Raw genomic sequence first — 26979 nt, forward strand, 5'->3', positions numbered from 1 at the left:
ATTTAGCTACTTCCCTAACCATTGTCCACCCTTATTAATGGTTAAACACTCTCTGTGTCATTGTTTGCTGTTTCTGGCCAATTCAAACTCTTTCAAGTGGGAGGAAGAGTGAAGAATGGAGGGAAACCGACACCAAAGACCTGCTTGTGTTTTGCAAGACACCCAATTAAATGGCACCTCAGGTTACCTATAAGTGTCATTTGCTTTCCTGTTAAGGGACATTTATTAGAATTCAGAAGTGCATGAATGAGCAGAGTTCTTAACCTTGTCTTGAGACTGGTGAATGTGTACTGTGCCTAGCCCACATCCTTTGTACTTATGTGGTATCTTTTCCTTATCTCCAAAGTATCACAGAGCATCAGTTTTTTCCTTATCTCCATGGTGTCCTGAGGACTTCTTAAAAGAATGAGATCTGACTAACTGACTAACTTGCCCAAAGTCACAAAAGAAACTGGTGGCAGCACAGAGGATTGAATTGAGGATTTGTTGGCATGGCAGGTGGGTCACCATGAAATCCTTCTAGAGCACCTCAAATGTCACAGCAGCCCTTTGGCCTTGGGCCCTTGCCCTTGCATGGGAGGGGTTGAAACTGTGCTGGTCTCTGGCCCTCATGGGGCTGGGTGCCCTGCCCATGATCCATACCCAGCCTTCGCCTCAGACTTAAACCAAACTTTACTTGACTCTTCTGTTGAGTTTGAAAAGTTCTGTCAACATTTTTTTCAACTTTCACATTCCTCTGCCGTCTTTGGGGTTTGACTGGAGGTAGAGGCACCAAAATACCCTGAGGAATGCTGTCTTACAGTAATTTCTGACCCTGCTGATTAACCAGTCTTTCTGATTCTGGTTAACTCTGCTCATTTACAGGGTAAAAATCCACTTGGGCAAGATTCAAACAAACATCCAGGCCAGCAGCTTCAAGTGCTCTCATTCACAAGCGATCAGTCAGAAATCTCTCTGCTGAGTTTGGTGGCACCGACATCAAAGGTACAGCATTTTTCATTGCATGACCACACTGACGTCACCATTGCAAAGCCCGATGTGGGACGGAATGAGCAGATCCTGCCAGTTTTCACTGCATGGATTTGGCAGCACACAGAGGTTTTGCGATGAGCTCCACTGGAGGTGAGGTGATCTTGGACAGCTGTGACAACCCCTCAGTCAGATGTGGCACTCAGTAACCTGACCTCAGGGACAGCACTGAGACTTTCTGGGAGTCCATTGCTAAACTGCCATGCTACTTAATAGCTCTGTGGTTTTTTGTTGGTTTTTTTTTTTTTTTTGCTTCTTCTTGCTCTTTTATCTGACAGGCAGCCTGGTTCACAGGACTGTATGCTGGGAAGATGGGCTGATATGAGTGCTTTTCCAAACATCCAATATTGTCTCTTGGGCTGTCTTTCCTATTCCAGTGCTGATCTAATACCATATGCTCCTGCAGATGCTGCTGTGGTCCTTGTCTTGCCCTGAGAATTGCCCGAGCCTTGGAGGGGCTGAGGGAGGTATGAGGGCATCAGGACCACCTAGTGCATGGGTGGCACATGTCCTTACAGCACTCAAGCATCTGAGCAACAAAATATTATGCAGGAGATAGTGAACCTTTTGCAGACAAGAAAAAAAATCAGCCAGTGACATTTCAGCTGACCAGGATGGCTTGAGCAGCTTCCACCTGCCTAACCCTGCCATTGAGATACGACCCTCCTTGCACTGCAAGAAATTTAAGTGAGGGGCAAGAGGGAAGTGTCGGTGAACATCCTTATGTTTAACATCTGTTAATGAAAAATCACTTAATCAACTGCAAAAGCAAGAATGGTCACTGCTTCAGCTTCCCAAACTCATGAGGCCACAGCACTTCTCAGGACTGTGCTCCCTATAGGAACACACTGCCAGGATCAAAGGGCAGTTTAGTTTCAAGCAGATTATTGCTTCACAGCACAGGGGATACAAAGACTTCAGGGCTTGAGTCTGAGCTTGACAGCCCCCCATACACGTCAGGTGTCCTAGTCCAGCCCCTAGCCCTCCCTCCCTACCACAACGGTGTAAGAACAAATCAGCCAGAGTTGTTGCTTGAAGGGAGAGCTGGCTGATACCATTTTGATGGTGAAGTACATGCATCTGGATGGATGCTGTGTACAGCAGGACCCTCTGTTTCCTCAGAAAGAGATGAAAGACCAATTATGGAGCATGAAAGCAGTGATGCCTCCAGTGGCACTGAGAGAGCACTAGAATCCACAGCTCTGCCTCAGGCAAAGAACAGGCAAGTCCTTAAGGAGGCTGCTTTGCTTCCTTGTTGGTTTTTTTCCTACTTCTCGGGGCAGACAGGGTGAGGTGAGTGCCAAGATTATCATTTCCCTGCAAGCAGCAGCCACATCACCTCCACCATGCTCTGAAACCAGATGAAGATTCCAGGTCCATTGCCTGGCTGCCCTCACAGAAGATGCCTCATAGAAGCCTCATCAGCTTCTTCATCTCTCTCCATAGGAAAATCATGATGGAGCACAGCTGTTTCCTTATCTCAACTGACTTCTCTTTCTCTCTTCTCCCTCCCTGCAGCTGCCCAGGTTGTTTGTTGACACCTCCACCACAGTGTCAGTTCCAGTGGGCAGCAGAAGGGGATCTCATCTCTGAACCATGAGAGGTGGGAGTCAGCACCATTAGGAGGTGGGATTCAGCACTTTCCTTCCAGCAGGTGCCATCCAACCTTGATTTCCACCATCCAGATCTTCAGGTCAGTGCCCTGAAGCAATGTTCTTCCTTGATTCTGATACTTCTACCCAGATGATCATTTTAGCTGGTAAAGAATTTTTCTAACATGAAGAAACATATGAAGAATCAAAGACCTAGCAAACCAAAATATAACTAGTGCCCAGCTGCCTCTTTATCTGGCTGTGCTTTATTTGCACAAGCTGAAGAACTTCATGGTGCCAGGAGGGATGTGATAGAAGTTCTTTGTCTCATAAATTATTTTGGCCCCGTCTTCCCCCAGGAGTTAGGACTTGAGAGCAAGAGCTGGCAGCATGGGTTCTGCTCCCAGCTTTGGCACTGACCTGCTGCGTGACCTTGGACAACTCACTTCACCTCCCCTGAGCTTCTGTTTCCCTTCCTCTCCTTTGTCTGCCTTGTTTATTTGGACTGTCAACTCCTAGAGAAAGGAATTCAGCCTCCCTGGCTGCTTGAAGATTGCATAGCATGACAGGAGCCCAATCAGACTTGCTTCTGGGAGGTACTACAGTAAAAAATTCATGATGATGACTAAAAATTAGCATTTGCTAAACAATTGTATGGGAATTTTTACTTATTAAGTGGCATACATGAACTAGCAGAACATCTCTGGCAGTTCAGAGTGCTTGTCCAGGGGCAACAACTGTTTTTGTTCCTTTTCCATGGCCACACTGAAGACCATATCTACCAGCCCCATAAATATTGACATCTTCTCCCTGTCCCAGCTGCACAGTGGGAGGAGTGGGAAGCATCTGCCAAAGAAAAGGGAATGTTTGTTAGAGGTAATGAGGAAGGCTCCTCTTGGAGTCCTCCCCCTCACAAACATCTGGACAGATACCAGTTTTTGTGAGAAAGGTTGAGAGAGCTGGGGAGGCCTCCTGGAAAGGGCAGGGAAACACTCCACTTTGGAGCCTGGTTAGCACCAGGGGTGGAGAGAAAGGTGAGAAAAGTGGAGAAAGGTGGAGAGAGGCTGCAGGGGCTAACGCAGGCCCTGTCATCCAGAAGTCAGGGATGGAACAGACAAAACCAAGGCCACCAAAAGCCTATGGGGCAGATCATCTTTGGGTGAAACCACAAGAGCTTTGATTCCAGAATGCACCTCTTTCAGGCAAGTGCTGCAGCTTTGAAATCCATGTAACTCTATGGATGGTATCAAAAGGTGTAATGAAGGATTTGCCATTGCATTTGTGACCCTTGAGGAGACTCCATGCTCACCCACTGGCTTCTACTCCACTCAGAGTCCCCCTGGCAGTGCCAGCACTGTCCCTCAGCCAAGAGGGTGCCCTTCTCTTCCTGCTAAGTGACCCACAGCTGGTACACAAGGACATCATGATATGGCATGAGCCACATCATTTGTGCTACACGCCACTCCACAGATATAGCTGAGGGCAAATTGTTTCTCTAACATGCCAAGGATGCTTTCAGAAAAGCTCTTACCCCAGTACCCCTTCGGCAGCAGCCCTGCAGCCTGACAAACTCCCCTGGAACGCTCGTCTGCTTTTAAAATGTCTTGAATGTATTGCATGTATTGGCCTGTCGTTGGTTTTCTCAAGCCCCAGCGATACAGAGGGGTCTGCTGGGAACAGTGTGGAAAGCAGCTCCTTAAGTGATGCTTTCCAGTTGACAGGACTGGAGGGCAGGCACTACCTGCTGCTAGCGGAGAAAGCCAATCCGGTTGTTAATCCATCAACCAGAGGCCAGTGCAGAATTGTTCCCCCCAGTGCTGTTTTCCAGTGCTTTGTCCATTTATGTCTGCGCTGGTGGAGGTCCTTCCCCTGCCTGCCTGCCCCCGCAGGAGCATCCTTGTGGGGTGAGTTCTTCCTACCCTGGCAGTGCCTGGGAGTGCACAGAGGCTTTTTCCTGTCTCCAAATATAACAGGTGGCATAAAGAAGGCACAAACATAGGAAGGATGATCTAAAAGAATAAACTCCACATGGCCTTAATTCCCTACTCCCTACTGCAACAGGAGCTTTTGAAACTCAAAAGACAGATGAGCACACATGGAAGGGCGACGCTCATGGAGTGAGGATCTCCCTGTGCATTGCCACTGATGGTGTTTACAGATCTGTGTTGTGCCACTGCATCCAGCTTGCTGCACAGCCCGAGGCCATCACCACATGAAACAGGTGAAGGGCAGTGGCTGCATATTTAAAGGAAACATAATAAAAGAAGAAAAAATAGTCTGCTTTTCACAGCTTGCAGGTTGCTGTTAAGTAGTTACTCCTTTCCATGGCAGTCTCTGGGGCTCAGAGACCACCACAGATATGCAGTTGCCAGGGTCTGAAGGGCGAAATTCCTGTGCCTCAGTCTCCAAATTCCTCAAATAGTCCCTCCAATTTTTATGTTTTCATAAAGTCATGGCCTGCTGCCGGGTGACCTGGAAGAGGCATTGCAGTGCTTTGTCAGCACACTTGCCTCACTGCAGAAGCTAAGGACCAAGTTGTCTTATTAATCATTTAGAAAGTGGGGAGGAAAAAAAAATAAAAGGCACAGTTCTGGCTAATTGTAGGGGGGGAAAAATGAGGTCAGAGTTCATTTTTTTCTCTGCTGTCGCTTCACAGTTCACTGGCTGACAAGGAAAGCAAGATAAGAAGAGACTGGAGATAGTTCAGGGAACAACCTCCCTCTCCCAAGGAGAAGTGGGGGAGTTCAGGTTTCTGATATGGATGGAGAGGCGGCTGTGCTGGATGTTGAGCCACAGGGTTTGGTGGAGGCAATGCCTTAAGCTACTCCAAGAGGGAGCAGGGGGGTTGGCATGGTGCACACGGAGCAAGCATGTCTCATTCTTTGCCACCCCACAAACGTATGGTGCTGCTCACAGGGAAGCTGGTGCTGCTTGCAGGGAAGTCTGAGCTGAGAGGAATTGGGAGCCTTCTTCCACCAGCAGCAGGATTTCAGGCAGATACATTCGATTCAATCTAAGCCTCAGGGTTTATCCACTCTCCGTTTTTTGATTTCTTTTTAATCTGACATCTATGCAAAAGTATAGATTGGAGAGGAGAGCAGAGCCCTAGTGCTCCTTCCTGCTCTGACACTGGGCTGATGGTACAGTGAAGCCTGCCAAACCACCCTTCCCTCCTTCTGTCCCCTATGGTCGCTCCCGCTACGAGCGGCAACTGCTGGAGTAACCGAGACCTCCTCAGGAGCGTGAGATCCAGAATCATTCATTTTATGGGGCCCTCCTGCGAGAGCAAGGGATTTGTTACCCTGATTCCTGCTGGGGAAGCACTCCCACAGCCACAATGTGAAACACAATACAGCACGGACTCTGACATTCAAGCTGGGTTATTTGAGGCTAGTTTGTTACACGGGGCCTATGCAGCACAATCCCAGCAGTAATTATCCAGGCTCCTTGCACCATTCTGGCCAGTTAAATGCTAACTGTGGCTTGAAATTGCAAAGTCACTGGGAAAAGCTGATGTGCCGTGCTTGGGTTTAGGGGTATAGAGGGAGGAAGGGGGTCAGGAGAAGGAATCTCCTTCTCCTGACCACAGCGGTGGCTGTTTAGTGAAGAACCCAGTGCTGGGGACATGCTCTAGGGATGGGATGTTTGCATCTGTGAGCATGATCTGTGGACTATGGCAGGTGGCTTGGGACTTTCTTCGGCAGTGGCACTCATGGAAATTCCAGTGTTGTTGCTAGAAGTAAGCTTTCTGCTACAGAAATTGAAGTGATGCTTAAAACTCCTAAGGTCAGGCCAGGGGATCACAACAGCCTGTGCATCTCTGTCCCAGGGCTATTTAGGCTAGGGACAGTTATCTACAAGATGTTGCCTTAAGGTAGGATCAAAACTAAGGTCCTGAATGTTTTTCTTTCCTCAGCTGAGCACATGCAGAGCACGCAGGGATTGCAGGGGAAGTGTGAGGTGAGAAAGATGTTGTCAAACTCCTGTGAGAGTTAACCTTGTTCCAGAATGTCGCACAAGCCCCCACCAGCAACACTGGTGGTGTGGCAGAGCTGAAGGCTGAGCAGGCAAAAGGCAGGTGGGCCATTTGTGCCAGACCCCAGACAAACATGAATAACCTCCAGCACAGCCAGTTCCACCATGCTCCGAAACAGAAAACAACTTCTGAAAAACCTTGGAATGCTAGGACGTGTGAGAAGAAATAGTGGATAAAAAGTGCTGAACAGAGGACTATAAACATCTCCAAAGACATGTCCCCCAGCCCCTCCAGACAGGCTACCCATCCCTTTCCTTCCCAGCCCTATTTTCCACTAATGCAGGATAATTCCTAATTGCTTTTGCTATGGAAGTAATGTCATGTCAGGGTGTTTTCCTTTTTTTTTTTTCTGGCAGGGACAGCAATCAGGACCCTTCTGCATTTAGACATGAAGGAAGGGAAGGAAAACAGTTTTGTTTTTCAAGAAGACAGGGTCTTTTCCTCCGTTGCTCAACGGCCCGTTTGCACAAGGCTTTCTGGCCCCGTAGTAGCCTGTTTCCCTGGAGAGTACAGTCAACATGGGGAGGCAAGGCAGCATTGGAAGGTAGCCTGAGGATAACAGGCGTTATAAAGAGGAATTTTTTTCCCTGCTGTTTTTGTTTGTTTTACCACAGAGGCTCAGAGGAGCTGGCCAAGAGCCTCACACAGCAGGTGCTGCCTGGGAATGCAAGGGGAGCAAAATTCCTACTAAATGGAAGCATTATTTGACACCACTGCCTTTCGCAATCTCTTTCTTTTGTTTCAGACAAACTCCAGGGCCTCCTGGGCTTTGCGGTCAAAGCTGAGTTGGACTCTTCTGCAGGGGAGGAAAGGGAAGTAGTAAGGGTGTCCCCAAACATGCCAAACACTTGGGTGACAGAGACCGAGCCTTCTGGAAACAATACTGCTGGGTTCCCACAGAAGTAGCAAGAGGGCCAAGAAAAAAGAAAAATCACCTTTGGCTCCCTCACAGCAGTGTTATACCTTTCTTCTTTTATCCTTTTCCTTTCTTTTTTTCCTTTTTTTTTTTTTTTAAAATGAAGGAGAGGCTGAGCCTGCACACCCATACCAACATGCTTTTGACATTTGGAGATCTACAGGAGTGGGTTGCTACTCTGCCCAGCTTGGCTATTGTCTACCATTGCTGTTGCAAGACTGGAAGAGAGAGTAAGTGTGGTGAAAGGAAAGCAGGATAACTCCTTCCTTTACTAGAGACTTCCCTCGTGGCTCAGTCCTTCAGCTCCTCTAATTTTCTTCTGGACTTCAGCTCCTTCCCAGTAAAACTGGCAGAAGTTTTGACCCACTTGGGGGTCATATATCAGCAGCATGGGATGTGTAACTATTTCATAAATTGATGGGTCAGTGTTAAAATACAGAAAGAAGGAAGTCAGAATTTTCCAGAAATGACAGGCTTTGCCACAGACTTTACATTCTTCTATTTTTTTACAAGCAGCCAGACTACCTCTGTCCAAATGCTCTCCTCCTACCAGCAAAAATGTTTTCTCAGAGACAGACTCCTTTTTCACAGCCTTTTGGATACTCTCCATTGCCAGAATGACCCCACAGAAGTGATAGCTCATTTCCAGAAGCCTTCAAAAGGTGCAGTAGAACCATGCCTGTGTGTTCAGGTCCGTCTGTCTCATGGTTGTCCTCGAGCAAAGGGACAGTGTTCTGGTTTGCTCCACACCTTGCATGCTGGCATTGCACTCACTGATGGAGCCCTGGGGTGCTGCTCCAAGGCTGGTGCTATTAATATTAATAATTTTCTCCCCCTTCCACACCCTGGGGTTCCTGGGAGGCCAACAACCTGAGCCTGGATGCTTTTAAACAGGGCTGTGTGAGACACAGCCACATTCCTTAGCTGTAAGTCTTTAGAATCACCCACCAGCTCTCCAAAACAAGTTCAGAGCATGACTTGCATCTCACACAGATGATATGGCTCTCCAGGCCCAGAGGTAAAACCTACAATATTAGCAACACAGTGGATAGGTGGTACCAACACTCCTGCCATTAACATCACCGGCATTTCTCCCTGCCAGCATCCAGCTATTGCATTCCTCACCCCAAACAGCAGCTTTCTTGAATTTCGTGTACTGCAAGAGATGGAGAAATCCATGTGAGACAAGTATCTGATTCTTCCCAGCTCTTCCACTGCTATTTATTGAGTACATTAAAATTAATGAAAACCAAAGACATTTGAATGGAGGGCAGAAAGTCATAAAGTTCAGAAAATGAAAATTTAAATGAGCCTTTTTTCAGAAGGCCATTTGTGTATCATTAAAATTTCTGCCCACTCGGAAAGGGGAAGGAAGGATAATACTAAGAAAAACCTAAAACCTCCTGGTGTAAATTTGCAATGGTGAGAAAAGTATGTCCTTGACAAATAGCCAGAAGGACAAACTACTGCCATGATCAAGCTCTTCATGAACAGGAGTTCCAGTGAATGGTATAGCTACTCAAAAATAGAAGGGATGTAGAATAAGTCTGCACAAATAGTTTCAAAGATGGAAAATACGTCTTGATGGTGTGAGACACAGATCTATCTCCATCTCCATGTCAAAAGGGGATGGGGGGAGAGTAATAATGTACAACACATCTGTGCAGAGAGATGGGTGAGGTGTTCAGAAGTCCTTTGGCAAGGCTGGTCAGAGCCCTTGTTTCAGCAAGAAATGTCGGTCTGGTTTTTACATCAGCAAGTTCAATTTCTGTTCATTTTTCTAAATGAAAGTATTTTGAAAAAAAATTTTTAAACATCCCAAGTGAATTTTCTCTGTATTAGTTAAGGACAAATGATAATGCAGACAACAGCACAAAAAGTTTTTGAATAGCTAAAACTGCAGTAAAGTTGACTCACAAATACTTCTGATATATCAGCTTTTTGTCCAGATGCCAGGATTAAAAAAAAACCAACTCCAAAGTTTGAAGAATGTAGCATGCCAGGCAATGCCGCTCAGTTATGAAGCAGAGAAAAAACTCATGGCTACATGTGAAGCCAAACAAAAGCAGATTAGGAATGAGGCACATTTTTAAATTAATGTGAGCTTCGAAATCAAGTAATTTGATGAGTCTCCAGCTTCTGATGTGTTCCTATTCCCGTATATTGGTATGTCCGGAGCTGGATGTTTTTCTGGAAGATGCAGCAAAGCTACTGGGCTCGGTACTGGGCTAATTGACTGCAACTGAATGGCTTTGAAATATAGGAAGTCATACCAGATGTTCTCATGGCTCCTTCTGGCCTTAAATCCTGTGAATCTATGAATGAGTTTCTGAATCTGCGAAATCCAAAGTCCTGAGAATACAAACATATGAGTAGAGTTATACTTCTGGCCTCCACATCAGAAGAAAGATATTGAATGTGCATTGTTGCGATAAATCAAAGAAGCAGCTAAATCAGAGCTGTAATAAAAGTCAACTGCAGATCTTTGTGCAGAAATTGGTCATATGTCATGTGAGGACAAGGTTTGGAGATGAGATTTCTCAACATCTGAAATGACTTCTTCTGGGAGCAGCTCCTTCCAAGCACTGTGGTGGAGATCCTCCTCTGGACTTGGTCTTCTGTGCCACACAGGAGCTTGTTTGACAAGTGACGATCAATGAGGCACTGAACGCTGCTGACCACAGTGTAATTGAGACGAGCATCCCTGCCATGAAAACCAGCAGTGAGACATTCAAGTCAAGAGAAAGGGGTTTTGTTTTGCTGGGCTTCCTTAAGGGGAAGCATGTCAAAACTGAGGAAACTGAAATCCACAGTCAGCAAGAAATCTTACTCAGCTGTGGTCTAAGCACAGTCACACCAACCATGTATCCACCCACTCCCCTGCTCTGAAAAAGGAAAAAAAGCAGCAACAACAACAAAAAATCCCAGAAGAATTAGGATACTTCTGTGTCATTTAATAACACATTTAAGTAATCTGATTCATTCTGGGAGGAAATCCTCTGTATGCCCCATAACTGGATTCAGACGACATGAGTGTGAGCCTCACCACTGAAACTCCTTCTTGTCAGGCTCTGGGCATCTCAAGTTTCCTTCCCTCACCATCTCTCTTGGCTATGCCTCTGGCTCTGGCTGGAGAAGGCATCAGAGTGGGTAGGACCCACCTGGGACATGCCTCATCAGCACATTATGCGGTGATCCCTAAGACACATGGTTGGCCACTGTGATGCACATTTCCCTCCTTCACGCACGGAGGGTGCTGGAGCCTTGCACCATGGGCCCATTGCTTTGAAGAAAACCTTCGAGAAACAGGCACTTGGTTTGCATGAAATGCTCAGAAAAATAGCATGTGCTGCCAAAATTCTCCAGTGAAGCACCCTTATTATATAATACCAAGCTACATGTGTCGTGCAAAGTGCTGTCTGTCATTTGCAGAGGGCCCGTTGATACTCTAACGTCACCACCAATGTCACGCAACACTGGGTGAAGCAACGAGCACGGCGATGTCACCAGGAAATACATAATGCCAATGACAGTGGAACTAATGTAGAGGCGATTATCCTTACATTATTCAACACTTCCAATTGCTCTCTGTTTTAAGTGGCTATATGATGTAATAATATATAAATACTGTAATGAAGGGTTTATTTATAGCCATCCTCAGTGTTACTGGTGAAAGTATTAATGCATTTTTCCCACGCTATGTTCATCGACCGCAGCTGAGCAACCCATTTTCAAGGGACTATGTCAAAAGAGTGTTTAAGCCATTCCTCAATCACAGGAACAGGTGAACAGCTAATGCAGCAAGGGAAGTAATCAGCTTTAACTATGGGAATGAAAAAAAAAAACAAAAACAAAGCAAAGAAGTGTAGGTGAAGGGAGGACATACCTCAGAAGGAGAAAGAGGGTTAAAGTGTCTCTAAAGCTGGCAACTACTTTCCAGCCTGGGGGCCAATGGACTCCATGGAGCAAAAGACACTTGCACCTAGCTCTCATTTAAGATGTGAGAACTGATGGAGGGAGTAGGGGGAATGATCAGACCTTGGACCAAAAGCAGCTTCGAGTCTTAGAAATAGGGAGTGATGCCATTCACACTGCCAGAGTTGCTCTCGATTTCAAACAGTGTTGGCCTTAACTGAGCTTGCATTCCTGTATAATCCTCTGCATCCTTCAACTTTCCAAACCACCCTGGAGCCACCATTAGCTTCCAGATGTTTTTTCTTCCTCCCTGAGGATGGTATGGAGAGAAAAACAGCAGGTCTTGAATGGTTGAAGGTGCAGGGATTCAGAAGGACTATGTGGCTCTTGCAGAGACACACAACCCTCCCATTCCTACGCTCCATCTGCAAAGAGACTTCCCTTTCACTGTAAACACAGTAAAAATGGGAAAAAGCGGAAAGAAAAATTTTTCGTTGTGGGAGAAATGTGTGATTTCATCATTGCGAGTGTGGGTTTCTTGGGGTGTGTAGGAGAATCCACAATTACCTGGAGAGACAAAGTGGTGGAGATGGGCCTTCTGGCTCTCTGGCCTGCCTTCCTCCTGTGCTGCACCAGGTCCTGACCTACTCCTGAGCCCCTCCTGTTACTGCAGCTTCATTGCTGACCTAGGAAGAGATGCTTTTCAGAAATCCACCTGCTACCTGCATTTCCTCTTTAGGGAGGAGCTTTCCCTGTCTTTGACGTGGCTCATCATTCCTTGCAGGGTGTACTATGTATTTCCTTTAATGGCTCTTTGAGTGGTGAAAACAGGGCCAGACTTGTAGAAAAAATGTCAAAATTTCTCCACCCAAATTAGGACTTCCCCATTCATCTTTCTTAAAATTTGCCATTCCCAGAGCATGAAAATCCTGTGTATCCATGTGGGCTTTAAGTGCGAAGCAGAGCAAGAAATGGGGCAAGAAATGGAGTGACAGCAGGAGGGGATGTATCTTCCTCCACTGCATCGGCGTGCTGCCAGCAAGTGCAAGAATCTGCCTTTTTTTCCCTGTTTCACAACAGATCTGCGCTGTAAACAGTATTCATCACACAGGGAGTTCCACTTAGAAATGGGTGAATGCTAGAAAAATACTATTTACAAGTCCTCCCTCAAATAAAAACCATGAGTTTATTTTGGCACTGACAGTGATTCTCCTGGTGATTGCTTCTGGCAAGCACTCAGGCAGGTACAACAACACTTGCTGAAATACTCAGAGGAGGGGGACATGTTGCAGATACTTGTGTAAATGTCAGCTGTTGGGCAAACACTTGTGCAAATCTGTGTAGCGAGGGGTTTGCATAACTGGTTTTGATTGCTGCTTGTGGGTTCCAGCCTCCTCGAATCAAAGCGGAGAAGCTCTGCCACATGAAGGAGGTAAACAGGGACACACGCAGACACTCACCAAGAAGAGCACAAATGAAAATTAGCAAAAAAAAGGCAACAACAAATAGTCTAACTGCAGTCAGGCTGCATAGTTTACAAGCAACCCAAAGACTGAGAAATGGCCAAAGAAACCATTCACGTAATAACAGCATCTCAAACACATCTGTAAAGTTCCTGTAGCATTGGCAAACAGTGGCATAAGTTCAACAGGATTTACTTGGAGCAGTTCATGAGATTAAAATCAGGCAAGCATGCAAATATCTTACTGGAACAGGGCCAGGAGACAGGACTCCAGTTGCATAGTTAAATGAGTTTGGCAAGCAGTCGCCCAGCTATATTTCCTCCGGGATCAACATGTGGGGTGGATCGATTGATACTGGAAGAATGAAGGATGGGGACTGCAGAAAAAGGAAGAGCTGACTGGGTGAGCTTGCCAAGGTGCGCAAATGGGCTACTGTTCAATAGGTGGCACCTACGAGCAGGGATCCAAGGCTGGCGTCACCTTGAATTGCCCCCCAGCTCCCAAACTCTTCTCCTGATGCAGACGGAGATTTAACCATATGCTGGCTGTAACTGGTGTGTCCACATGTGAAAGCAATTGCAAGGCTGGAAGGGCTTGGGTTCTGTTTTGTTTGCGTTGTTCATTATCTACAAATGCAATTACCAAGGGATAAATTAAATTAGCTTGTATCATTATTTTGAACATCTTTTCTGGTTTGCTTTACTTCAAATTTTCTGAGAGGCCAGTGTTTGCAGTTAAAAGTACAACTTGGCAGAAGTACAATCAGGAGTGAGCAACACATACCACAAACAAAACCATTAAGACCATTTAGAAAATTTTTGCAAAAGACAATCAAATGTTACGGGACTAATTTCCCACTTGGTCACCATGATTTTATGTCAACATTAACACCATTGACTTCAGCTGAGCCCTACAGGCACAAAGCTTGTGTGATGGGGTGGGAAACTGTCCCAGTTTAGGATTACGTATATCGTATTATTTAAAAGACAAAGAGACAAATCCCAGGAGTGTGTAAGTATGCTGAAGTCTCTGAATGTAGACTTTTCCCACTGAAATCAAAAGCAGAGCATCTGTGTGCTGGGAGGAGTGGAATCAGGTGTCCTCTACCTGCCACTGGCAAGGCACGGCCATCAACAATACACTTTTTGGGGCTGGATGTAGAGGGTAAGACAGGAAGGATGCTCTGGAAAATAGAGAGATGACTAAAGAGAAAGATGTGTCTTCCTCCCTGAGAACCTCCTCCCCCAAATACCTTCTTATTTCTCATTACTTCATACACTAGGATCTATTTTTAATGCTCCTCAAATCAGTAATATAATTCTTCTTTTTCTGTATGTGTATGAATATAAAGATACATAAATCCAAAGAAAGACCGAAGGTGTTTTTTTACCTGGCTGATCATTATTTTGTTTTTTTTTCATTTTTAGGTCTTTTGGAAGTGCAATTATATTAGACATGTTGAGCTGGCCACTAGGATGAGCAAAACAGTTTGGGAGAAGAAAAGGTTTGTAAATATTTCAGGATAATTACTAACATTTAGTCCCAGAATCAGCAAAAAAAATATAAAAAAGAAGAAAAAAAAAGCAAAGAAAAAGAGAGAAGAGCTTTCGCCTGTTACTGATTTCCGTTTTGGTTACAGGGGCCATTGTTTGTTTTAATGACAGGAAAAGAGAGCTGTCAGAAGATATTTGCATAGTGCAAATAGGGTCACAAATCAGAGGGGCTGTGGAGATCATGTAGCAGTGAGCCGGCATCCATCGATGTGCAGCTACGAGGATGAGGTTGTTTTCTGTAGTAATGGGGAAAAGCTGATAGTTTTTCCACATGCAGTTGAGGGCTGAAGCAAATTTGGGGGAGAAAGTCCGCTGGGCTCTCATGAAGGCGTTGCTGTTTGTTTATTTTCCTAGCTGTATGCTTAAGATGCATTCTTTGAAAATTTAGTTGATGGGTCTGTTTGTATAGACTGCAGTGCTGGTGAGTTAGACCAGGAGTTTGTGTTCATTTGGGAAAAGAGAAAGAATCCTGGCCATCAGAAATGTTTACTATATCAGGAAATGAATTCACTACTTGAGGGTTCCAATGGATATAAAACAAAAATTAAAACAAGAGCCTTGTATAAACCCACTTTGTATTGTCTCCTCCATAAACAGCCCCATACGTGACAAAGCTCAGAGTGAGTGAGAGAGGTAGTTTTATTGGGGCATGTGGAAGCGAGTTAATTGCTGTTGTTTTTTGATTTTTTTTTGCACATGTTGGTGAGTTTGAAGTGAAATCTGGTTGTCTTTTCTTTCTCCCATTCCAGGGAGAGCTGAGCCTTTGCTGAGAAATAACACTAGGCAAAATGACTTCAAGCTGTCACCATTACACAACCTAAACTTTATTTCTTCATTAATGCATTACAGAGCAAAAAAACAATGAGAGCATTCCTCTGGAATGTGTGTTTACTGAGCACAAAATGATATGTTTACTGAAATAGCAGTTGCTGCCGGGTTACCCAGTGGGAGAGAGCTTTCTCTTACCACACCGGTCCGAGATCCTGGTGTCACTCTGCTCCGCGGCCTTCGACGCCGGTGATTTCCCCCTTGCCAAGAGGGTCCTGTGGGAACAAGCAGTGGTGGTGCTGGCCAGAGCTGAGGCTTGGCATCATCCAGTGGCACCTTTCCGGTGGCTCCAGCAAGCCCTGGAGGAAAAGAGAAAAAGGAGGGGGATTTCAAGGCATCCCTTTCTGGAAAAGCATGAGTCAGAGGAGAAGGGGCTAAACCCAGGATTTCAGGGAGGGTGTCAGCACTTCTCTTGGTGTGGGAGCAGGAGAAATGCTTGGGGCAGAGGACAGGTGCCGGTGCTGTGTGGATGAAGACTCCTTCTCCAAAGTGTGGGCAGAAGTGGTGGCTGGGGACTGGCAAAGCAGCTCCTGGGTACAGCAGCCCTGGGAGGATGTGTTGCAGGAGGAATGGTGGGAGGGCAGGCAATGTCCTTTGTGGTCACAGTGAGGAAAACATCATTCCTGATGGCCAGGATGAGATGGGCATGTTGGAAATGCCCCAAACAAAAACAGCCAGGGAAGGGAAGAAAGGGAGTCAGACAAATGCAAATAAAATCAGTGATGGAGCTTTCTTCTTTATCCCAAGAGTCAAAGCAAACCCTGTGTGTATTAGTACATGTGTACATATGCAGGTGCACACACACACCCCCCCTCCTATGCACCCAGTCTCTTAAATTCAAAGGTATTTTGTTCTTTTCTCTTTATTCTACTAGGATTCAGACAGCAAAAAAACAATAATTAAGGAGCTTTTGCTCAGTACAACTGCCAAGCAGACATCAGGTTGGCTGCAGTAGTGTTTGGTGTGGATATGGCTCTCCAGTGATTCATAACCAGCCCAATCGGAACAGGGTTCATCAGTGCCCCAACCAACAAAAACACAACTGCAGTGTTTTCAGTTCTTTCCCTTCTCCTTTAAAGAGAAACACACACACACACATGCAGAGGGAAAACAGAACTAGAGAGTGCTTTCTAACCTGGTATGGCATATTACACTAATTAAGGGATGCTGTTACTCATGCATCATTCATGACCCTGCCAAAACTGGGAACAAACAGTCCCTACGATCTTGATAGAATTGTCTGAGCTGAACTTTACAGAGTTTTCCAATCTGAAAAAGCCCAAATAGGAAATGTTCTTCCCCACTGCAAATTCCTGCAACTGGCAGCATACCGGCCAGTGTCCTTACCCTGATCTGCTTCTTTATTGATATTTGTGTCCAGCAGTGACTGCAGGGCAGGTGAAGGGGTCTGCAAATGTCATGTGCTGTCGTCTTTCCACTGAGTTGCAGCAGAGACCTTAGAGGCTCCATGTTGAGTCAGCTTCCCCCATGGTGGCAAAGTCCCTGGAAACGAGGAGAAGGTTGAACCCGGACATCGCCTCTGCCCTGGAGGTAAAAGCATCTCCTTGCTGAGAGGGCCTTTGTTCTGGTTACTGTGGTGTTCAGGCTTTTTTGGTGTTGTTTGGCACCCCAAGGACAGGAGGCACTGCTGCCAGGAGAGCCAGAGGCATCGTACCTGCCCCCAACCCTTCTTGGAGAGGTGTGAAGGAGAACTGGAGAAATCATAGAATTGTTATGGTTGGGAAAGACCTTTAAGATCATCAAATCCAACTATCAAGTCCTTCAAGGTGTCTCCAGCCGTGGCTGAGAGGGGCCAGGAGAGTGTGCTATTTGTATACATGCCTTGAATGCATCTCGGCACCACACTGAGAAGGATTGACAGGAGCTGCAGAAAGGCTGAGTAAAATTTTCCGAAATACCTAAGTGATGTGGAAGTCTCCTGTCCTATTTTTAAAATGTGACTGAAGCACGTGAGACTCAGAGCCTTAAAGGTACCTCTGCAGATAGCTCCTGTGGAGCTGAGCACCTAAAAGAGCACCTCCATCCCACTGCCCTGGTGATCCATCCTGCCCAGTCTGGGGTCCTCTCCCCTCTCAGTCACATCATTTCAGACCCTCACACCCAACAGGAGGTCACCTCTTCTCCAAGTCCTGCAGGGACCTGCACAGACCTCTCTGTCTGTCCCACAGCAGAGATCTCCTCTCTTTCCTTCCACTAGTCCCACCAGAGATGCATTGTACTTGGGTTTTGCTTCCAGCCATGCTGCCCTGGTTTTTGTTTTTCTCTCCTTCTTTCCTTTGCTCTTCCAGAAGCCCCTGTCGGGTGGTAATTCCTCTCCAGCCCAGCCAACTTCCAGCTGGGGCCCGACCCTCCCAGCTGCTGTGTGCAGGCACATTGCTCACAGCAGAACACCAAGATAGGCAGCCAGGTGACTTCAGCTGTGTCTTTTCCTGCTGGCCAGTGGGGTCTCTGAGCTCCAGCCCGGATGGCTTGGCCCAAAATATCTCAGGCTGCTTCCTCAGCAATGAAATGTCTCCTATTTATTGCTGCTGATTATTGCTAATGACAAAGGCAGGTGGCTGGGGACAGCAAAAGGAGAATGGCAAGGCTCAGAGAGATGGGAGAAGATAAAAAGGTCAAAAAGCAGTTATTTTAGCAGCCGGCTTTGTGCAATTTTGGAAGCAGAGGACTGTTTGCATTAGATGTAGAAAGCACAGGTTTTAGCTGCAACAGCACACTCTTCCCACTCCATGTTTTTGCAAAACTTTCTGCCTATTTGTAGCACCTCCTGCTGTATTGCTCACACCAGGCCTCCTTGCTCAAGAAATATACTGGAGCCATACGTCGGAGCCGTATGTCTCATCGGCATAGTGAGACTTGAGCAGAATCTATTGCCAGAGGCAGAAATACTCTCATGGATGCAGCCAGTAGAATAGGTGGAAATTTTCCAAATTTCTTTTTGCAGAGGGAATATTTATCCCCATGAAAAATGTGGAGGGACTGAAGGGAAGGCTTAATAATGACTTTTATGGCATGTCCTTTCCCATTTCTAACTTCTTTTAATTGTCTTTTCTATCTTACAATGCCCTTGTGGAGCCCCTACTCTCTCACTGATGTCAAGGCAGGAACAGTGAGGAAAGAAATATTGTCACCCAAGCTGCGGTGCTGAAAGCTCCTTCTTGTCAGCACTGATACAAATAACCATATAGATACCAGGACGTGCTCCTAAAGTTTCTGCCATTGCGCAAGGGCCCTTCTGGCCTCTCAGCTGCTGCTGCAGTGCAGTGCTCCTGACTTTCCTTTCTCTCCCGCGAAAATCCTTTCCCTATGGACCAGGAGATGGCATGGAGGCTTTACAATGGTGCTGCCGTCGGTGAGGATGGAGTGAGAGGTAGGTAGGAGAAGATGAGAGTTTGCAGAACACCAGCAAAAGGCAGGCTGGGTGCTGGGAACTTGGACACTTCAGCTGGCACTCAGCAGGAGTGCCCTCCAAACACAATCTCTACAGTGTGAATTCACTTAACCTTTAAATGACAGAATGTCTATTTTGCTTTACCTTGAAGCTGCATGATGCTGGGAGACCCATTGATGATTTGAACTGGTTTCTCTGCACCCAGTCACCTGCTGAACCCTGGGGACCACCGCACACCCCTCAGGAACCATCAGTTACATCCCTTCTGGTGTGACGCAGCACTGGCCCTCACACCAGGGAGCTGCGGCCATGTGGAAGCCACGACTGCTCAGATGAAGGACTCTGATAAATATTCACCCTCCCACTTCCCTGCTGCATGGACCAGATAGCTGCAAGCCAAGGCCATTACTCAGCGTATCATCAGGTGTGTAGCTGTGTCCTGAGCACTCCAAATTGGCAGGGAGATGACTGTTGGAAGGAAGCTGAAGCCAAAGGGGCTGTGGAATCTGGCCAAATCTGCTGTCGATTTTAAAGCTGATTCCGCTGTTCCTCCCGTGGAGCAAAACAACCATATTTTTCATTTTGCAAAGGACAAAGCTCAACAGGGCTTTACTTTTTTTTTTCTTTTTTCTTCTTTTTTGGCTTTTTTTTTAGTTGTGCTTGCTAGGAATTTATTGAACGCTGTTACATTATTCTTCTTGCTGTCAGGAAACAGGCTGACTGCCCTCCCAAAGTTTGGCTACTGAGAAACTAGGCTGCATGGGGCTTTTTGGCCACTGGTGAGGCTACTGTCTTAGATGGTTGCCTATGAATGTCCTTCAAACACTTGGCATTGAAGAGCTTTGGTGTCAGACTCTGGAAGTTCCCCTATCAGTGCGAGGTGAGTGGGTAGCACAGCTTTTGGGCCCGAAGAGAGCAAAAGCCTACTGCCATAAAATCTGTAGCACAGCATCTGGTTTGGTTTATACTCTGTGTGCTGCATTTCAACCTCAGAGAATGGCCTTGAGCTGTCTGGGATGTGTGCTGCCTGGGCCAGGGCTGTTGGGGAAGGTGCCCCATTCCTCAGCATCTGCAGCTCGTCCCACAGGCTGAGAAATGCATAGTCCTCCGGTGGAAAATTTTTTAAGCTGAACCTTCCTTCCCTATTCCTTCAGTGGAAAGTATGGGAAGAAAAAGCCAGCAGTATTTTCTTGGGATGGGGATGAGCAGCAGAAACAGGTTGCGAGAAGAGACAGTAGCACAAACAAGAGCAGCAAATTGCATTCTTCTTATACTCCCTCCTCCTAGTTGTCCATCATCGTTTTGAGCCTGATCCACCCACCTCCAAATACTACAAAAATTTGGTGCTTGGCCACCTGCCAGCCATCCTCTTTCTGTGCTGGAGTGGGTCTCATTCAGGGGAAAATTCCCCTGCCCTGGAGAAACCGGAACGAGAAGCAGTTTCCCTGGGTTTGTTCCATTATTCATTGTTATCCTCCCCTCGGGCCGCCCTGAACAATTTCCTTCCCCTCCCCTCCATGTACACCCTTCAAATGGTTTTAGAATATGGCACTGAAAAATAAAGTTTAAAAAAAAACGCCAAATACCCAAGGCATTGAAAACATTCAAATATATTGCTCAGCTCTTTCCTCCCTGCACCATTGTCTTAGGAGGGCTGGCACAGGACCAGACTTCTTTCTTATTACCAATCTTAACTATTCCACTGGGCATCGAAAAATAAAGCCCTATAAAAGTCACTAATTAAATAAGTTCTCCCATCTGACCTAATACAAGCAACATGGGAGGTTGCATGAATTTTTTATTTTTTTTAGACTTTTTTTTTCTTTTTCCCTCCTTTTTGTAGAGCCCACTTTTCTGATGGGGATTCGTTGTTTTTCTGGTAGGGGAGAGGGATTTCAAGGTCACAGAATGAATAAATGATGATGATGCGTGGCCACAGGGAGAAGAAAGCACAGCAAGCACGCGACAAGGATGGCAGCAGCTGAGGTGCTTCCTGCCTGCCTGGTCCCTTCTAGCTGGGACAGGGCTGCAGTTGTCCCTCCCTGTGGCTGCTGAGTGTGTGCTTGGCCTCCCTGCTTTTGTTTGCCATGGTGGCTGCTTGTTTTTTTAATTATCATTATTATTTTCTTCTCTCACGACTCAAGAGTGGATGATTATCTCATCTGAGTGTCCTCCACCCCAAGGCTCTGTGGGGCTCCTTGGCTCCGGGCCTTGTGGGATGTGAGCTTGCCCCAAAGCAAGTGAAACAGAAAATTAACAGTGGTATTTCCTGTTATTCTTGGGAATTTTAGATGGATTCGTGAAGATAGATACTCGCCACGGTCAGCCATGGTGGTTCCAGTGCTGTGTGCCCATGCTCGCTCTTTCTCTCTGCACTTCGGGCATAAGCCCACAAGTGGGATGAGTTGGGCAGCTCCAGCTCGCTGCCCACTGTCAGGGCTGTATGGGGCAGTGCTCTTTCCTTTTCTCCTGACTCACTTGCTAATGAGCTCTCCTCTTGTGAGAGCATCCTGAGGTTTTCTAATAACAGGAAGTGGTGCGCTGCCTGCCCCGGGGTCCAGCCGCATGCGGGAAGAGGTGTGGCTGCCTCCAATTTCGAGGAACACCAGTGTCATGACCTGCCTCAATCTCAGCGCGCTTTCCCCTTGGTATCCGCCTTGCTGTCTCCCAGCACTATTACCCTTTGTTTCACTTACTACCTGAGTAACCCAAGGGAGTGCAACCAGGATCAGCCCTGCCGAAACAGACATCCTTGGGGGACAGGGTTGCAGCTGATGAAAAGTGGCAGGCAGGCATAGGGATGCAGAGTCCAGGGAAATGTACAAATGTGCATTTCTGCTGTGGCTGCCCTGGTTCAGGTTGCCAAAGGTCCTGAAGTCTTCAGTGAAATGGGTGCTGCAGGGTTTGAAGATCATCAGAGGATTTCCCAAATCTCTTTCCCTTTTTTAGTGCAGGATCTCTGGCAGTGTAGGGTCTTGTCCTTTAATGAAGTGATGGATGGGATCTGCCCAGCCAGACAAGCTCTTCATCTGGAGAGCCAGGCAACACAGATCCCTGGGGACGCCTCCCAACAGTCCTGATTTAGCTTATTCTAGGCCATGCAGAGAATTATTAGCTGCAGGAGTCTGCCTCTCTCCTCTCCTCGTTGAGACTACTTTTCCTATTTTAGCTTAGCGCTTTGCTTTGCCCCCACACAAGCTATTTATTCTATAGCTTTTACACTATAAAATCTAGGAAAAATAAACAGCAGCTGAGAGGGAGCTGTGGCTATCAGGGAGGGCAGGGGTGTGTGCATGGAGCTGGGAGATGGTGGTGGGAGCTTCCCCTAATGCTGCCTCATGGAGTATGATCCCTGAGCCAGGGCCATGGGGAAGCCATGCGGCATCTGCCCAGCTTTATTCCTGTGGCTGTCATGGTTAATCACAGCTGCTCGTTTTGAGCCCAAGGTAGCAAAACAAACCAGACCCACCTCATGGAGCCAGCAGGCTCATTGCTTAACCCATGGAAAGACTTCACATGATTTTTCTGTGACCAGTCAGTTCAAATCTTCCGTGAAATGCCCCCTGGACATTAAAATTACACGAATATTCCTGTGTACTCATTTATTAATGAGAGGCCCGTGGAAATGACAAACCCTAAACAAATGCAGGAGGCTGTTCATAGAACAATTATATTTGCTTTGCACCAGCTTGTGGCCTGGAAAAAAACATCCCTGAATTTGGATCATGTCAATCTAGTCATGAGACAAATATGTTGTGTGACTTGGCTTAAGTGCTGGGGCTCTCCACTGGCTTTCCGAGGGCTGGTGATCGCTTTTGGGACTCAGCAAGTTCCAATTCAGTTGACACTTCACACAAGTTGCATTATTTTTCTGTGCACCATCTGTAATCTCAAAAGGCTTCCTGCCTCATGGGTCTTGTGCCGAATATGTGGTGGAAAAGTACCAAAGATACCTGCCCAGGCGTCTTAGGTGATGATTTCCAGAAACGAAAAGCAAATAAGCTGCAGATTGCCAAGCTTAGTAAGACATACTGCTAAAGGCATTAGGAGGATCTACTTGGTGTCTTACCCGGCAACTCAAGAGGGAAACCCCGCAAATTTCCATGTTCTTCTCTATGAAGAACATGAGACATGTGCACTGTCGCCAATTTGTTGCCTCAGGAAAGTTGATTGGGAGAGAGGGCAAGTCTTGGGTACAGAGAGGAGCAGTCCTCCATCAATAGCAATGATCACTGAATATTTAATATGATGCCCAGCATCATAGCACACCTCAAGGGGAAAGATCTGTGGACTTGGCCTCCTCTCAGGTGATTTTCTCTTGACAGCTGAGGACTCTTGTTGCCATCTTACATTGTGAAGTTCCCTAGCAATACCTGTGTTCCTGCAGGCTACCCAGAGGGGATGACTTTTATTTTTCCGTGGGTTAAGGCTGACAGCAAGAATGGTTTAGAGGCTGTTTAGAGAAGTTTAGAGGCTGCTCTGGGAAAAGGAGGAGTCAAGTCACATTGCTTCTCTGGCCAAGAAAGGCCATGGATAAAAGATAATAATTTACTCTTCTGCAGGTGCTTGCTTTGGGAGGCACTGCCTGTCTCCTGCAAGTCCTTGTGCTTCACGGTCAGTGCAGTTCAAGCTGAAAGCTTTTTTGGTGGGAGAACCTAGCGCTGGGTGGGGTGGTAGGAATTAAGTGTTCTGCAGGGCAGAAGAGGGCTGCAGGGCTTTTGGTAAGTAAATAAATTGTCTGTTATTGAGCAGTAAAGAAAATTATAATTGCCACAAGGCTTTTTCTGCAGGAAAACGTTGTCAGCTCATGATGGACAGCCAGGTTTAAGGCGACAGGGAAACTAAGTGGATCATAAATATATTCTAGCTTACCCTCCAACAACAAACCTCCAGAAACAGCTTTTGGGTGGTTGGTGCTTAGGGACTTTAAAAGACAAAATAACTGAGATGTCTCCTACAGAAGGCATGCAAATGAATCAAACTGTATTACAGTTGTGTAAAGATCTCCACAGAGAGTACAGAATATGGGGTATTTTCTGGTATTCATGCATAGCTTAAATACATCAGTTCAACTGTGTATTTGCATCCAAGTAAATCTATAATCAAAGGCTAGGTAAAAAGGGCTTGTCTTTCTTTTTTTTTTTTTTTTTTTTTTTAATTCTTCAATGGAAATACCCCCATATTTCTAGCTTGTTAGGACACAGTCAAGAAGGGAATAACCCATTACACACTTCATTATTTTCCAGATAGCAGAGGAAATCTCCTTGGAGTATTTGAAATGTAAAGGGTTGTATAATATCTAAAATCAAATTACATGAATTTTGATAAAGTGTCAGTATTTGCAACTGGTAATGCTAATGCTGATTTTTGGGGAGCCACTACTCAATCTGCATCTCAGTAGTAAATGAGATGAGGATTGCCTTATAAGCAGCTGCTCTTTTCATTTTCTAAATAATACTACAAAATATGGTATAGATTGATACCTCCTTTTTACCTTTCCTTATTTGCAAATCAAAGCTTCAGAATTATCCCTGATATTTTGCAACATCAGCCTCTGAGATACAGAAATGTTGAAGCAAATCCCTGCATGCAAGCAGCATTCGATGGGCTAAAATATTCTTTATGATAGTCTTAAAACCGGAATTACCCAGTGCAGTACATGCTGAAATTTACAATGGTGCATTAAAGCTATGACAAACAACCTCTGACAAATAATTTGGTCATAACTCTTATTTCAGTACACATCATGGTGAAGCAGTGCAAGTGGAAAAGGATGCTGTTGGGCAGCAGTGGACACCAGTTTTCAGTCCCAGACTCCAGATTTCACTTTCAACAAGCCAAATGATCTTAACCTACTTTATTATTTTTTCTGAAAAAAAAAGAAAAAAGAAAAAAGAAAAAAGAAAAAAGAAAAAAGAAAAAAGAAAAAAGAAAAAAGAAAAAAGAAAAAAGTCCTGTTCATTTTTTTTTCAGGAACTCTATTTTATAGTATGTTTGAAACTTGAGAAGAGACTGGATTTGCTTTGTCTCCATAAGAACTACTTCACTCTGATAGATTTAGTGGAGAATGTGTCTGTGCTCCATGAATCTTCCCTTAAGAAATAGCTGAATGTATTGTTTCCAAACACTAATTCTCTCAACTTCTTAAAATCCCTTGGCACTTATTATATTCATTCCTCGCAAGCAGTAGTGAAAACAAATGTTCTTTGTGTAAACAGATTTTGACAGAATGTGGGAAACTTAAATAAATATGGTTATAATATGGTATAAAAATCAACTTCAAATTTGAAGCGAACTGAAAGTGCATGGGTAAAGAGCCTTGTCACTCATCTTCAAAAAATATCCAAGCTCAAATATATCCTGAGATGCATTAAAACAGGTAAATATCAGCTCTGAGGCTCCCAACTGCGTCATATGTTTGAAGACACGAGAACTGTGTAAATATACAATGTTAAGTAAAACTGTTGCTCCAAAATGTCCTTTCACGTAGAACATGCTCTCGTATGTGTTATTCCGCTCCAAGAAAAATGAGCATCCTACCAGTGGTGTTTTCCTCAGCTGGCCAGAGGTGTGGGGCGTAGCTCTTCCTTTGGGGTGGGCAATGATGTCATAGGACTGATGGAAACTAAGGATATTTTGAAACATTTACATGGCTTATTTAAGTTAGGAGGAAAAAAAAGAAAAAGGTACCTGCTCCAGAAAGCACACTGGCCACAAAGACTTTCTATGAGATTGGATACCCTGGGTGGTTTTCTGAGGCATGAGGCCAAAGGCCAAAAGAGCAAAACCACCCAAAAAGTGTCATAATTACCCTTTGGGGCAATGGCTGCGTGAAATGGAACTTATGAATAAAGACAAGGAAAACCCATTAAGTAATATTATTGACATGTGTCTGACATCGCCAATAGCCAATCAGCACTTGCCACTTGTGCTCTGGATTTCTGAAATCATTTCTTAATGGAATAAGGGGGTTTCAACTCATAATGTCTTTCTACAGATGCTAGAGGATGCAGGTTTGCCAGCTATTCTCGTTCCCAGCCTGCATGCTGTTAATAAATTCAAAGTTTAGTTGAAGCAGAGTAGTAGTCCTTTGTCACATCAGTATTGCGAACAACTTTCAGCTTCATGCAGTAACATAAAATTGCCATATATCAGCATTTCCTAAGCACCTGTCCCTGACAGTGCCAAGCCACTCTGAGAATTACAGGGGGAAGAAATGAGAGAGACCATTTTCCATGTGAGATGTAGTGCTGCGGCGACAAATACACCTTTTGATTACATAGTGCAAACAGACTTCAGTGCCAATTTCAGAGGCAAAATGAAGGAAAATAGGGTTCAGACGATGCTACAAGCCTGAAAAATGTGTCTGGACCACATAAGAAAGGCATAAATGGAAGATTGGTGACTCCTGAGGTTTTCAAGCTTTAGGGTCCAAACGGCTGCTTTACTTCCATGTTGAATAGCAAAGCACTTTTGAGAACTGAAATCAGAGCTAAAGGAGGATCAGCTGAGTAGTGCAGTTGTAGAACCAAAGCTGGATACTCATTTGCTGGGGTTGATGTGGGGGCCATGAAGAGGGGGGTAATTCTGAAACCAGGCAGTATTTCCCCTCCAAAAGCCCTTCTGCTCACCTGCATCATGACATGGACACAGATTCTGTTGGGCTGGATGTAGAGAAAACATTTTTCTAGAGGACAGCATATAAGCAAAGTACGCTCCCACTGCCTGGGCTCAGGGAGGAAATGGACTCCTCACTCTTTGTATGTACAGTGAGGAGTGAAGATGCTGATGGCTCTAGAGAGTTGATCCTTTTATATGAATTTTTTTTGGCAACACTGCAACTCTGCACCTTTAAAAGTACTTCTTTTCAGTGCTCAGAGCAAATCTGCATTTGCTCAATTTAAGGAAGATGACCCTGCTTTTGAGAAGCAACATAGTATTACTAACTCCAAAATTCAGGTATTAATCATGGCTAAAAGTGAAATTTCAGAAAGTGTGTGACTGTTGATCTTTCGGAGGTGTTTTGGATGTGTGTCTGCTGGGTGAGTTGTACTTTACAACTTGAGTTGGGATGGCCAGTGAATCACAGATGCTATTTCTGAGACTTTCACTTAGCCTTCTTTATACATGTGTTATACCCATATTAGTACATATCCTGATGGCTTTACTGTGTCCTTTTGATCATTGAATGAGGCTGCATGATCTGATGATGTGTTATGCACCAGGAGCAGCTCA

General features: G+C 45.5%; 1 long non-coding RNA gene across 3 annotated transcripts; it reads left to right on the top strand.

The window, feature by feature from the left end:
* The first annotated feature begins 350 nt into the window (after positions 1 to 350).
* Positions 351 to 24660, top strand: LOC104687704. Of its 3 annotated transcripts, XR_002045396.3 has the most exons (8): positions 351 to 498; positions 865 to 984; positions 2548 to 2722; positions 7680 to 7803; positions 14379 to 14455; positions 16717 to 16883; positions 18896 to 19624; positions 24483 to 24660. It is a non-coding gene; the product is annotated as an uncharacterized LOC104687704 (long non-coding RNA). The 3 variants fall into 3 exon arrangements; XR_002045394.3 differs by having other exon boundaries at positions 18896 to 24660; XR_002045399.3 differs by lacking the exon at positions 7680 to 7803 and having other exon boundaries at positions 18896 to 24660.
* The last annotated feature ends 2319 nt before the right edge of the window (positions 24661 to 26979 follow it).

The sequence above is a fragment of the Corvus cornix genome, chromosome 5 (assembly GCF_000738735.6).
Source record: "Corvus cornix cornix isolate S_Up_H32 chromosome 5, ASM73873v5, whole genome shotgun sequence".
Classification (NCBI taxonomy): domain Eukaryota; kingdom Metazoa; phylum Chordata; class Aves; order Passeriformes; family Corvidae; genus Corvus; species Corvus cornix.